Raw genomic sequence first — 15,139 nt, 5'->3', positions numbered from 1 at the left:
AAGCTTCTAAAATTAAAGTTGCTCTACCAAACTAAACTCATAAGAAACCAGTAGTTTCAGGGTTTAACTGTTTCATCAGTACTCATGTAATCCACAGAAATAAACTCTACATAAATATAGAATCATAGAATTTTCAGGGTTGACTTTCAAGATCATCTAGATCCAACACCCCTGCCATGGGCAGGAACACCTCCCACTAGATCAGGTTGCTCAAAGACCTGTCCAGCCTGCCCTTAAAATCTTCCAGGGATGGGGTTTCCACCACCTCTCTGGGCAACCTCTTCCAGTGTCTCACCACTCTCATGGTGAAGAACTTCTTCCTAACTTCCAATCTCAATTTACCTTCCTCTAGTGTGAACCCATTCCCCTAGTCCTATCCCTACCTGACATCCTAAAAAGTCCCTCACCAGCTTTCTTGCAGGCCCCCTTCAGGTACTGGAAGGCTACAATAAGGTCTCCTTGGAGCCTTCTCCTCTCCATTCTGAACAACCCCAACTCTCTCAGTCTGTCTTCATAGGGAAGGTGCTCCAGCTCTTCTAATCATCCTCATGGCCCTTCCCTGGACACTCTCCAGCATGTCCATGTCTTTTTTGTAGTAGGGGCTCCAGAACTGGACGCAGTACTCCAGGTGGGGTCTCACAAGAGCACAGTAGAGGGGCAGAATCGCTTCTCTGGACCTGCTGGCCATGTTTCACTTGATGCAGCCAGGGATCTGGTTGGATTTCTGGGCTGCAAGTGTACACTGATGATGCACATGTTGAACTTCTCATCCAGCACTCCCAAGTCCTTTTCCTCAGGGTTGCTCTCAAGCCAGACACTTCCCAGCCTGTATCAGTGCTTGGGATTGCCTTGACCCAGATTCAGGAACTTGTTACAATCATATCACTTACTGAAGTCAAATAGGAATTTATCTATACCAGAATTTTGCTAAAGGCAAACGCAGATGATTAAAAATATTGACCATTCACCTACATCACCAACATGTTTATCCTAGTTTGCACAACTTTGAAGGAGCTTTACTTAACTACTTTCTAATGCTCATCGAGTACACATGCTTCGATGTGATGTTAAATACAGTAAATCACATATTAAATTACAAAGCCAGGAAAGGTGTAACACAAAGAATACCAAAGTAGTTTTGAAGAATTAGGTACTGGAGATCTATCTAGAAGACTGACTTTGAACAAAGAAACAGGAATGTGAAACTGACCTAAAGTAACTAGCAAATCCATTGAGAATATACCTGGGTAAGAAAATCAGGAAAGGAAAGCTAGATGAAGTATGTATGGCTGCACATACCATGAATACCAGAGGTCTGTTGGGGTAACAGGACTACTTAATGCCATCAAAAATATCTTTTTTTAATTAGTTGAAGGCAACAAAGTATCTGGGCTTCCTATCAAAATTAGTATAAATTAGATATTAATATTAATAAATGTATTTACTATGAGCCCAAAAGACCTTTGCATATCATAATTCTGTGGGACTTCTTATCAGGGCCTCACTGCCAGGGAAGCACTTGAAATGCTGCTGAGAATTTTCTGCATCAGGAGATGCCTATGTTAGTTTGGACAATGCTTTGTGCATTTGAAAAAACACAAACACACATCATCAACAACCACAAACAAACAAACAAACAAACAAACAAACAAACCAACCCAAAAACCAACCAACCAAAAAAGAAACAAAACAAACCACAAAAAAACTCAAAACAAAAAATCCCCTTCAAGACCCCAACTCTCCTCTGCTCTCAAGCTCCCTGGTATTTATCTTTCACACTACATGGCAAGACATTTGTTTGCTGACTTTCACTGGGGTTTGTCATATTTTAGCCTTTCTTTGCTCACAAACAGGGATACATAGTTTAGTGGGGGGGGAGGTGTTTCTCAGACTGACATAAACCAGTTTTAAAAAGTAAAATTATTTTTTTTTAACCTCCAACACTGTAGTTTTCAGAAAAAAATAGAAAAACGTATGGACCTGAGAGAAAGAGCTGAGGCAAATGAAAGAGGTACAATAGATTATAAATAAAGAAAAATGGTAAATCCAGAGAAGAATGCTGGGGAGGAAAAGTGAGAAGAAACAAACTTGTCTGGACAGCGTTTTATGTCAGAGACAGAAAGCTTTGATCACCTTTTTTGTTAGAATAGAAATCTGGGTGGTAAAAAAAAAGAAAGACTTCACAACAGTGGATTACTAACACAAATAAGTATTGGGAATTGGCTATAACTACCTATGTCAAAATAATTTTTGATGATTGCATAGCCCTGAGAGTGACAAAAGGAGACTATGAAAACAATGAGATTTGAGTACCCTCCCTTTGGCCGAGTCAGACAGCAGCTTTTTAGTATTTGGTTTTTTTCTTTAGTTGCTTCAGAATAATGAAAAGAAGACAAAAAGTAATATTGAATTGACAGAACCATAAGCTTTACAGACTATAAATGGTGTAGATTTACAATGGAAGCTGTCCTTTATATATAAATGTTTTAAGTCAGCCACAGATGAGAACTGTCACAGCTATTTAGAGTCCCAGATGAATGAAGCGTGTAGTCCAAACCTACATCTTAATGGACAATATAATTCACAAATCTATAAATTGTAGACTTAAGGCTCGAAAGGCTCTTAGATGAACTTGCACAGCATGCCAGTCAGCAGAGTGGGAAGAATGGCTGCTTGCAGGTACTGCCAAAGCACAATACTAATCAAGCTGTAGCCACTTTCTGTGGAGCCTGGACAGCTTATTGAAGACCTGTCCACATCCTTCACTTATTCATGAAGGATGTCAGTTTTAAGTAGCAATTGTCTAAATGTTAGTATCTGCGTGATAATTTGAGGCTTTATGCTTGTCTGAAACCTTGTTTTCAGGCCTAACAGTTCAGTACATTTCCTATATCTCCAAAGAGTAATTAAATCAGTGATTTAACCAGTTACAAGAAATCACTAATGCTGCAATATTAGCCAGGCAATTTCATCATTATCCTGACATTATCTGCACAGATGCTTTCTTACGTAGTTCATCACAGATTAAAAGTCATATTAACCCTTTTAAGGCTAATACCAAGTTCAGTATAAAACCTGCATGTGATAACAAAGATGACAGAGTACAAATGATACATTACATAAGGATTACCTTAAAAAGGTAAAACTTACTACTAGTACAGTGCTTCCACTGAAGATACACACTCTTTTTGAGACCCCAGATGCCAAAGAAGTCTATAATAATAAGCATCTGTGCTTACTATGACAGACTGCATAAAATAAGTGAATAGCATTGCTAGAATAAAATACACCAAGTGACCTGAGTGTACACATGGACTGTTCAGACCTGCAGCTGACACTAATTTCAGATCAGTCTGCATGTTCATGTCACACCAGGTAAATATTCCCCTCTGCCTCTGCATGAGGAGCTCTCAGGAGCCTCCCTTTACTCATCTGAATTCTGATGCAGAGAGAACATTTCGACTCCATAATCCCCATGGTAGTTTTGCTATAGGGTTTAGCTATGCAAGGAGAGTGAAAAATCCCATTCTCTCAGGCCATCTAACACGAAAGTAATTATAAATTAGTCTATATTTTGAACCAGTATCAATGCCTCTGAATTCTCAATAAAAGTGAGCCACTGTTTTTAAACTAGGAAGTTACTGTAACTCCTTAAACTATAGCAATACAATAATAGGGAAAATAAGTCACTTTCATCCAAGTCTCTCACTTTTTTCAGTTTATTTAGACTACAGTCGTCGTGAGCCAAGAAATGTCAGGTTTAACTTATGTCGCCCATACAAAGCAACAGACAGTCTTCCCACAAATTCCTAGAAATTTGTAAGTTTATGTGCTATCAGCACTGACTGAATAAGGATAATTATTAAGAACCAGTTTCAGCACTCCAGACAAAGTTCCTCTTAATATTTTTTTTTTCATTTTATTTAAACTAGCTACATTACTGAACTAATTGTGTAGCTAAGGCAACAACATCATGTACAAAAGCATTCAGACAGCCTTACTCAAAACAAAAAACCTTAAGCAATCACAATGTCTTGATAGAAATTACCAGAACATCAGCTATCAGTAGTAAGTGTCCTTGGTACATAGCTCCACTTGTAAAACACCAATTTTCAAGCCTACCCAAAAGTTCTTAGAGAGACAAAGATATTTTGAAGTTTCTTTGCTAGATTACAAGATTCTTATGTGCCATCTCCCAAACAGAAAGACAACTTGGTGATTACCTACATGTCTGATTCATTTCAGTGTATTAGTTTCAGAATCATAAAAAAATATAATACCCAACTATAAACAGTTTTAGCTGCATCACATTACTTTGTTTTTAATTAAGCAAAGAACCTATCTATATCAAAGAACAAGCAGTGCCAGCATATATAATATTAACAGATTCTATTTATACAGATTCTGACTTCAGAACACACATATATTAATAATATATGCTGCTGGGATTTTGGAACAGTACAGTAGTTGAAATTCCCTGAGCAGCTTGAAAAGATGGAAACAATTTAAGATACTCGAAAAGAGACAAAAAGCCACAAATTGTTTGGTAAAACTGTCTTTTCAGATTACAGAATAACACTGGCAAAAACATCTTAATATGACCTCAAACAGTAGAAACAAAACAATAAAGCTTTCACGTTATGCTTTCTGTGCCTGGAAGAAAGGAAACTAAGTTTAGAAACAGTATACATTCAGTATAAAAAGAATATGCTAGAATTGCTCATTATCTTGGTCAACATTTGAGTAGCTATCTGTGTTGTTCTGAAAGGACACTTTCACATTTTCTTTAAAAGAATTCTTAATTTATTAACTATTTCACTAAAATGCACACTTGCTTGGACTATAACAAGTCTATGTTTCTTGTGAGTATCCCACAAGGGGGGTCACTCAGTGCAGTTTCCTTTTATTTACTGTAATTCTCAACAGCAGTTCGAGAAAACACCACCCATCACCTTAAGAAATGAAAGGATTGTCTCACTGTGAATACATACATACATGTAGGCCACTGAACTGACAGCAAAGGCAATAATTATTGATTCTTCGTGCCCCAGCCAAACTAGGTTAAAAAAACAAATCCACCCCAACCTCTGATGTATGGATTGTCCTACACATAGAATCACAGAATTGTTTGGGTAGGAATAGACCTCAAAAATCACCTAGTTCCAACCCTGCGTGCCATGGGCTGGGATACCTCCCACCAGAACAGGTTACTCAAAGTGCCATCCAACCTGGCCTTGAACACTTCCAGGGAACACATCCACAGCTTCCCTAGGCAACCTGTTAGTGTCTCACCACTCAAATACTAAAGAAGTTCTTCCTAATACCTAATCTGAATATACCCTCTATTTGAAACCATTCCTCCTCATCCTATTACTACATGCCACCATAATATGTCCCTCCCCAGCTTTCCTGTAGGTCCCCTTAAGGTGCTGGAAGCTGCTCTAAGGTCTCCCTGGAACTTTCTCTTCTCCAGGATGAACAACCTCAACTCTCTCAGATTGTTGTCATAGGAGAGGTACTCCAGATCTCTGATCATCTCCATGGGCAACCTCTGGCTCCATGTCCTTCTTATACTGGAGACTGCAGAACTGGACACAGTACTCCAGGTGGGGTCTCACGAGAGTGGAGTAGAGGAGAATCACCCTCTTTGACCTGCTGGCCATGCTTCTTTTGATGCAGCCCAGGGCTCAGTTGGCTTTCTGGGCTGCCAGCAAATATTGCTGGCTCATGCTGAACTTTTCATCAACCAACAACTCTGAGTCCTTCTCCTCCCAGCTGTTCTCAATCCATTTTCTGCCCAGTATATATTTGTGCTTGGGATCTCCCCAACCTGTGTACAGAACCTTTATAGTATCTCATGTTTTAGTTTGTAAACACCTTGGGACTACAAATAATGCAAGTATGACTCTAATGAAGATATACAAGAGACTTCACTGTTATCACTACCTGCAGATAACATCAAATACTAGCTTCCAAATGCATTTCTGCAGAGATCCATTTGCCTTTCTTCACAGACACAATTATAATGGATTTAGGAGCTCAATTGTTTGACCACTGATTTCACCATACCCAGTGCTTAACTTGAAACACTTAAAAGTCAAAGACATCCCTTGCCACTCCCACTTACTTCCCAGAAAAGGCCTGTTGTAAAGTGGAAGCACCATTTAACAATCATGCACGGGTAAAATCAGGCATCAGTGCAGAGATTTACAGGCTCTTTAGAGCTCTTTCAGGAAGCTTGGCAATGGTTAACCATGGGGAACGGGCCACATAAAGGAACTGCATTAGTCTATCACATATTTCACAATGTAGTGGCTGTACTGACATACCTTCAAATTCACCTCAATACAGTCTTAAGTCACATTAACATTTTTCAAGAGCATTGAAGCGCTTTAGCCATACAAAACTGTGAAGCAAAAAGCAAATTACAATTCTGTCAAATAACAGAGGCAGACACCTAGATTAATCATTCATAGTAAATCACTATCTCAACACTGGAATAAAAGTACTTGATTATGCAGCAAACCCTGGCTGAACTAGTGACATGATCAGTGACATGTCCCCACTTTGAGCAGATATACTAAGCATTTGTATAAGATGAATTTTAGATAGGATGACAAAAAAAAAAAAAAAAGAAAAAAAAAAAGAGCATTAGAGTCTTGAGTTTTCCATTGGCTCCACAAATTATTCCCTTATTATATGCAAAGATCGCGTGAAATGCTGAAATTAAAGCAATTATTTGAACACCACTTCCTGCTCCCTGCTCTTAAAAAATTAGAAAGTACCTAAAACATTTAACTCTAAACTTTTCTTTCATATAGTCAATCTACAGTACACTGAATGTATCACCACCAAATGAAAAAAGAGGTGGACTCCACATACACATCCTTTTGGCTGGAAAAAGGTTCCTATTTTATCTCAAAATATGTTTATACGGTGCAGGTGAACATGACTACTCAATTCCAAGCTACTTTCTTACATCACTTTTCATTTCTTTATATTATTTCAAGGTAGAACAAAACTTAGTTTATTAGTTTTATTAGTTTATTAGAAAAGAACTTCAGCACAAAAAATCAGGGCAAGGTACATTCACTTGAAGAGTTAAGAGAGGAAATAGGCTGTTGATCAAAAATTGTTTTCAGGAAGCTTTAAAAGAGTAGGTGCAATTCCTTAGCCCTAGAAAGATAAGTCTGTATTTTATAACAGAAAAGGCAGCAAGTTTAAGACAGAAACCACCACCTTTTTTCTATGAGGATGGTAAGATTCTGACTGGTGACAACAACAGACTTGCTATCCTGTGGAAAGGCAGCTTTCCTAAGAAAACATTTCTGAAGTCTGTGTAATTACTGATAAAGTTCAAGGCAGGTACAGTCAGAAAATATGTTCAGATGTACAGTAATTCATAAAAAAAAGCACAAGACAGCAGTAAATGCAGCCTGTAATAATTTACTTGGTTCATGCATTGTTTTGACCTCGTAGTATGATTAGTAGTACAAATCTTAGTCTATTTTACAAATATAATAATAAACACAAATCTTAATATATCTTAGCCTAACTCTTAGAGATACAATATTTTACTGGGTGCTTAAAGCGCAACCACAAGTACTGTAAAAGTTTCACTGTGAAAAAGTGTTGAATCAGAGTGGTCATCACAATGTGTAATCTCGCAGCAATAGGCACCCCTTACTGTTAAGGTGAAATTTTCTTTACCATGCTAAAGATTAATTGCAATTTCTCCTCCAGTACCTCTCCTCCAATGCAGATGCAATGGTTTACAAACTTCTGCCACAGTATATGTATGAGAGCATTCAAACTCTTCCCAGTGAAGGACCCAGCTGATAGTTTTCTAAAAACCACAGTATCAGATCAAGCCCTCAGGTAAATGCAACCTGATAGACCTCAGACATTACTAGACATGTGCCTATACCAACAATATGGATCCATATTTCAACAGCAATTAAAAAAACCAGACATCCACTAAATATAATCCTAAGACATCCGTTTCAGTTGTTTGTTCAATATATCCTAACCATAACTTTGAAGCAAGCAGCTCCTAGCTCTTCAGGAAGCTTAACAGTCAGTAGTTTGATTTCTCCTTTGTACCACTCCAATGCACTGCTGCACATTCAGAGAAAAGACATCAGTTGCCCCTCTGACAACTCATGAAAATTATTACCCATCTGATAGGACAGAAAGCTAACTAAACCAGAAGAGTAAGTTGATACAGTGTAGACATGTTTTCAGGAAGAAGCCTGCAAAACCTGCTGATGATCACATTAACAACTTAGGTCTTCAGCCTTACATCTCCCTCCTAAACTCTCCTGTTAACGTGACACTGACAAGGAAGATGGAAGAGTGACACCCTCCCTTAACAGTGCCTTCCTTACAGACAAGAAGGTTCCTCTTTCTCTTGGAGCTGAGGAGAAGAGATCAAGAGAAACCTCTGTTCCTCTTGGGACAAAAATTACATTAGGACTGGTAGTTTCGTATTGCACATCAAGTGCTAACCACACACAAAACACTGAACTAGGAAGAGACCAAAGGGGTGCTTAGGCAGTGACCCAGCGATGCATCAGGCACCAAGAACAAGCAGCCCAGTGTAGGACACTCACCAGACTAACTTTCCTATGCTCTCTCTGTTCAAAACATGAACTTTCTCACTGCTAAACTAGCTCATCAATCTGCTCTCTACGTGAAGCCTTCCACTTCAACATGTTTAGTGCAACTTTTTGATCGCTCTCTTAACCACTTTCATTTGTTTCAGGTTGCTTGTTTCTTGAATTTGCCATTACTTCTTGACATCACCACTAGGCATGCAATAAAACAGGAAATACTAATTATACAAGGCACACTTGTCTCATCAAAATATTCTGAAACTTTTAAGTGGCTGTCAATACTGAAAAGCAACTCAAAAAAAAAAAAAAAGACCCCCTTTTTTTCCTTCATTTTCCTTCATCCAGCCCCCTTCATTTTTCCTCTCAGGGTTAGATACAGGAAGGAATTTTCCTGCTTTTTTCATGCAACTCTACCTAGTGTATTCAAAAATTTGCTCTTAAAAAAAAAACAAACAAACAACACAAATATGTATTTGTGCAGCTGTCATAATGTACACTTAGCTTCAGCATTTCTAACACAATAGTAATTCAGCAAGATATCTATAATATTAAAAAAATCCTTCACGTTGACCCTGCTAAGTATGCTTTGAGCACTGATAAAATTGCACTCCAAGACAGACATATTTTTACCAGCTACATTTGCGGAGCAAACAGCAGCCAATTCCCTACAACCCTTCAGCATATGGAAGAAAGCTTTTTATACCTTAAGTAAAAAGTCAGAGAAAAGTAACACTGTCACAACAGTCTCCTTTATTTTAAAACACAGTTGGTTGCTTTATAGGCCTATTTTATATTATTATAAGCACAATATTAAACAGATATGGTAATTACTAGCAACCACATTTTAATGAATACAAGACAGCAAGGTACAGCAAAGCTCTATGAAAGGCCACATTAGCCTTCAACCATTTTCTCTATCTAAGCATAAAGAGAGGCATACAGCAAGAAACAGATAGCCAGAGGTAAGGCACTGACCAAAGATAACTGGGCCATCCCACCACATGTTTATGTACTGGGACAGTCTTCAGTATTAGCTGGAAGGCTATCTAGTAAAAACATGTGTTGCAGTAATGAATTTGCTGCTGAAGTGCTAATCAGTTCCGGGACTCAGGTTGTCAAGTGGAATCAAGAGTTGCAGCTAAGTTGCTGAAAGCTGGTTTGAATGGTCAAAGTATGGTTTAAAAGTGATACTGAGTCATTCTTTAATTTTCCACAAGTACCTAGGGACACTGAACAGAAGCCAGTGTGTTTCCATTTGCACATCTGGGTTCCACATCAAGAAAAAAGCAAGAAAGCTTGTCTTAACTGAAAGACTGTCTTAATGCTATTCTTAATAGTTGGAAAAAAATTCTTGAACTCCAGGCAACTGCACCTTTTTCACATACCACAGAATGAAACCTATTCTTCTTGTAATTCATGTGTCAGTAATGTAAAGCAAGAGACATTAGTGTTTTCATAATAGTTGTAATTCTAGCAGGAAACCGTAACTAAAGAGGCAAAAAAATAAACCCCTTCACATGCCACCTTTAGAAGGTCAAAAGGTCTGGCACAAATATCCAAAGGATTTGTGCAAGTTAGCTCTAAAGGCCTGCTCAAGTTACCAGGTGTTACACACTCCTTCCTAGTCAACAATGAATTACAGCAGCAACTGCTGACTAATATAATTTCATCACCACAAACTTCACCACAACTCATAAGGTTGAAGCAATTTATTTTGTTATTTCTGGTTATATGACAATATAAGTAAATTGTCAATTTGGGGTTTTGGGTTTTTTGGGTTTTTTTTTGACCCAGAACAGCTATACAGCTACACAACTTTGGTCTAGATATACAGAAACTTCACCAGGAAGTTTCTTGAAAGGGAAGAGTACCAACTTTCCTTCAAACCAGAAGAAAGTGAGTATAATGTATTACCAACTAACAAAATAATTCTAATGTATCCAGACAGCCATATCCAGATTTTAGTTTCTCATCCAAGCTACTGGGAGAAATTAAATTTAACATTGCAGTGATGCAACTATTTACACAAAATTATATTTAGGTAGATACTAAAATGTGTACAGTTAATTACCACATTGCTCATTTGAGAAATGCTTGCTTTAGTTTATTAGTGGTTGTAATCACTTGCTTGATGACTTTCTGTATTTCCATCTACAATAGCCCCTTTCACCCTCCAAAAACATATTAAAATAGAAATTTAGTATTTTAATACATCTTTCAGAATTGCATCTATATTTCAGCAACACCTTTCAGAAACTTTTTTATAACTTTGCTGAGCTATTAATAATTAGATTACCTGAGCAAATTAATAGACTAAAGATTGTTTATAAGTGAACAAACTGCACCATGTAAGCTCAATTACTTCAGCTAACTATAAGAAAACATACCAGTATTTCATACACATTGATTTAAACTTAATGGTGACTGTAAGCCCTTGAAGAGTACATTAGACCCACCACCAAGAAAATACCTAAAAAAAGAGCTTAACGCAAAGCCTTCCCCAAGGCTTTACAGATTCTCTTTACTTTCCTATTTTTTAACCAGTTATCATAGTCCAGGAAGGATATATTTGCAATATGCATAGGACAACCCTGCTTAGGGTTTCATTTAAATTGCTCCTGAAGGTTTTGTCTCACGAATGTGAAATAATCATTCATCCACCCAAGTTCAAACGCAAAATCATAAGACTCACGGTTTACTTTATAACCAACTTCAGAGTTAAATGCCACAGGACCTTACGTCCTCCAGACACGTGAAAGTAAGATTTATAATTTCAGTAAGAGCATAAGGTTATACATGCTGAATAACTGCCTGAAAACCAAACTCTAAACCCAGAAGTCAAGCGCTGCATTTCAAACAACAGCTTTAAATACGACTTCACCTCCCGGGATGCACATCAGTCGTAGAAGCTATACCCCAGCCCAGAGCGGCCTCCTGGCCCTCACATCGCTGTGCCGAGCTCCCCACGGTGCTCCGTGACACGGGTGGCCGTGGCCCGGGGCGGAGGGAGGCGCGTGGCATCCCCAGCACCGCACCGCGCCCGGAGCCCAGCGCAGAACCGGCTCGGGCCGCGATGCTCCGCGCTTCCAGCCGCCCAGCCGCCCCCCAACCTGCTCACAGCAACATCTACCCTCCCGCCACACGCTTTGCCGAGAGAAAAACAAAACAAACCAACAAACACAAGCACCTCACTTCTTGCCTTCTAATCGGCCACTTCCTTTTTGCCCGAATGTCACACGGATTACCACCGAGCATCAGTCGCCGCACTCGCGACGCTGCCCGGCCCCGTTCCCTTTCCCTGCTGCCCCCTCCCCGCCCCACCCCAACCCGCTGCGGCTCCCGCCGCCCCGGGCACACCGCTGAGCCCCTGCCAGCCGCGGGTTTGGCGGTGCAGGGAACGCCGGCGGTGTCTCAGGTGGCGGCGGCAGAGGGGCAGCTACCCCGCCTCGCCCGGCAGCACTCGGAGTCCCTGCGCTCGGCCGGGGAAGGGAGCAGCCGCAGCGCAGCCCGGCCCGGCCCGGCGGCAGGACCTACCCCGGTACCTACTCCGGTACCTACCCCTTGGTCGCGCCGCAGAAGAGAGGCGGCGAGAGCGGAGATATCTCAGACCTTTGCCCTCGCCACTCACCGCTGACCACGGTGGCGCCCGCTCCTTTGTTTGCCCGCCGCGCCCCGGTAACTCAGTCTCCGGCTGCCGGGCGCTCCGCGCCCTCTCCCTGCGGTGCTGGGGCTGTGAAGAACGCGGAGAGGATCCGCGCAGGAGGCCGCTACCGCGCGGCCGTTACATGCAGCGGGCGCGCCCGGCGCAGGCCCCTCCTGCCTTCCCGGCCGGCGCCAGTGAGCCCGTCTGGGAGGTTCTGAGAAGGAGCGCGGGGTGAAGATGGCGACCTTGGCGGCGCGGGGAAGGGATCTTCAGGACCACCAACTCCACGCCGCCGGCAGGGCTGGGCACACCGAGTAGGGGAGGGGACAAAAGCGGTCTGGCAGGGGCGAGGACAGCTACCAGGCTCCGTCAGCCCTATCCATACACTGGGCTCCTCCTCCCTCGCCGCGCTTTCAAACCATCGTCAGGGGTCGGCGCGGCAGCGCCCCTGCCCGCCCACTGCGGCCCCGCCCGGACGGACGGGGCGGAGCCGTCGTGGGCCTTATTCGGAGACCCAGGGGGTTGTAGGGTCCGGGTCCTCAAGAGAGTGTTCACAGAGGAATGATCTGTCTGTCTGTGGGCGGGCGGGGCACCCACGGCTCCAGACTCACCCGAAGCTGGCGAGGTTATCTCCCCTTCTGAGGTGCTTTTCCTGCCTTCGGTCTGTGAGAAGACAGCAAGCCCAGGGGCAGTTAGCACAAGGGCCTGACTGCATGGACAGCTGGAGAGCTGCTGTCCAAAATTTTGTTCTGGAGGCATAAAAGAGGTGTGGAAAGCAGGTCGCAAAAACTGTGTGGTTAGGGTTGGACCTCCAGGAAAAGAGAGGAGTACTGGATTCTGACCCCCAGTTATTGAGAGCAACAAACCTCTGCTGCACAATGGTAAACCTCCCCATCCTATGGTCCCCTCAGTAGTTTCTGCAGTCCATGACAGCAACGGAGCCTCACCTTGCTGCTGGGAGGTGATGATTTGTCACTGGTGCTCCAAACTCATAACTGATTTGCTGGTACAAAATAGGTGTGGTGCTACTGCAACTCGAAGAGAATTCTCTCCATTCTCTCCATTCATAGAACAGAGTGGAGAGAATTCTCTTCGAGTTGCAGTATTCCACTCAACTGGGCCATATATATATAAATTTTTTAATTTTTTTTTTTAAACAAGTTAAAAGTGGCAACCATGACTCAATATGAAACATAACATATATTCAAGATCTGGTGGTATGCCTTGCTGGGTGGCAGAGTACAGCTGGCAGCTCTACCCAGTGACACCTTGATGCCTGTCAGGTTGCAGATCTCCACACTGAAACAGGATGTTATCCTCTGCCAACTCATCTGTGCACTTGTCCTGCTTTTGCATGTCATCTGTGGTTCAGCAAATTGGGTTAAAATGGAAAATATGGCAGTTCTTGCAAGTTGCCAATAAGCTGCATTTAGATGGTGTCACAGAGAAAGAGGCTGAGGAGACCAATTGTAGAGTAAAAAGTTTACTGCTCCATAACAAAATCCACAAAAATTTCTGAAAAGGATATCAAGCATGTAAAAAGAAAATTCAAAAACTTCTGATCTCTTAAGATTGTATGAATCCCTGGCACACTTAAAACAACACAGATTTTTAGTTGTTAGTAAGACCTGCGTTAGCTAACTGGTCTTTATTACTTCTTCCCAGATTTCTTTTTATGATTTTGGCCATTTCTCTAGGAGATGTTTATTCATGCTCACTGAGGTACTGGATGTGGTAATGCTTAATTTGCCCTCAAATGTCCCATGTCAGAGGTGACTCTGTTTGGTACGCCCAGCCACTGACCTCCCCTTGAACAGACATGGGCACTGAAAACCAATCCCAGCCCAGCATCCTGCCAGTGGTGTTGCACATGTTTAGATGATTAACAGCCTTATTTGATGCCTGCAAATATCAGCTATGATGGTTTCCTCCATTTTGCTTAAGCTTCTCATTTCTGTGAGGAACCTCACAAGAATCTTGTGATGCAGAGAAAGTAGCCTTATCCCCACTTTCAAGATGACAAACTGCAGCATGAAGAAGCAGTATAGCTTGCCTCTGGGTCATGCATACACTATGTTGTGAAACCAGAAACTTAATCCAGAGTTTGGGTGCAAATCCAGTGAGTTTAAACACACCTTCATTCTCTTTCTCGAGTTATGTTTCTCACAACTCCACTCCTGAAAATTCTGGGGAGAAGCAGCGAAACAAGAAACACTGAAGAAGACACACCATCAGAAATTCTGTCGAGCTCATGCAAAAAAATGTGCAGTTAGGTGGAAATGTTGCAAGTAGGCATATTTACATAGAAAACATCTGCAGAAACATTATCCTGGTTTGGTAAGTGTGCAAACCAAAAAGGGGAACACCATGCAACATGCTGCTTCAATACTGTTTATTTAAGGCATGTGATGTAAGAACATCTACGAACCATGTAGTGTGTGAGAATAAACAAGACAGCCATGCTTGCAAATAACCTCAAGCCTTCAATAGATTGAACTGAGTCAGACAAATATGCTTTGACCAACAGTTTGTAGTCTGCTGTATTACAGTTAGTTCCTCAAAAGCATAGTTGCACTCTCTTTAGCACTACCAAGTATCTCTTGTGTCCTTCTGACTAAATAGTGATGATTCTTCTTATTTCTCTCCTGAGTGACAGTCTTGTCCATACTTCTGACTACTTTTGCTTATTATTTCCTCTATATCCACAGTTAGGCAAAAACTTTATCTTTCAAAAACCTTTTCCCCCCCTGCTGTCCTGAAGCCTCAAGCCAAAGCATAAAAAAAATTGCCAGGAAGAAAAAGTTAATATCTGTGTGAACCTTTAATGATAAACGACATTATTCCCACCATACAGGCCAGAGAGCTTGTGTAGCAAACAGAT

General features: G+C 41.3%; 1 protein-coding gene across 2 annotated transcripts in view; it reads right to left on the bottom strand.

Annotated features, from left to right (window-relative positions):
* CDC42SE2 (CDC42 small effector 2) overlaps positions 1-12,714 on the bottom strand; it is a 63,727-nt gene extending 51,013 nt beyond the window's left edge. Inside the window, exon 1 of one of the 2 annotated variants that reach the window (XM_071730494.1) lies at positions 12,174-12,714. The gene's annotated coding sequence lies outside the window, so the exon portion shown is untranslated. The remainder of the gene's footprint in view (positions 1-12,173) is intronic. The other variant, XM_071730495.1, reaches the window with a different exon arrangement.
* Positions 12,715-15,139: the final 2,425 nt, after the last annotated feature.

The sequence above is a fragment of the Heliangelus exortis genome, chromosome Z (genome assembly GCF_036169615.1).
Source record: "Heliangelus exortis chromosome Z, bHelExo1.hap1, whole genome shotgun sequence".
Taxonomy (NCBI): Eukaryota; Metazoa; Chordata; class Aves; order Apodiformes; family Trochilidae; genus Heliangelus; species Heliangelus exortis.
Note: the sequence above shows the minus strand (reverse complement) of the source record. Positions and strands in the feature narration are given on the sequence as shown.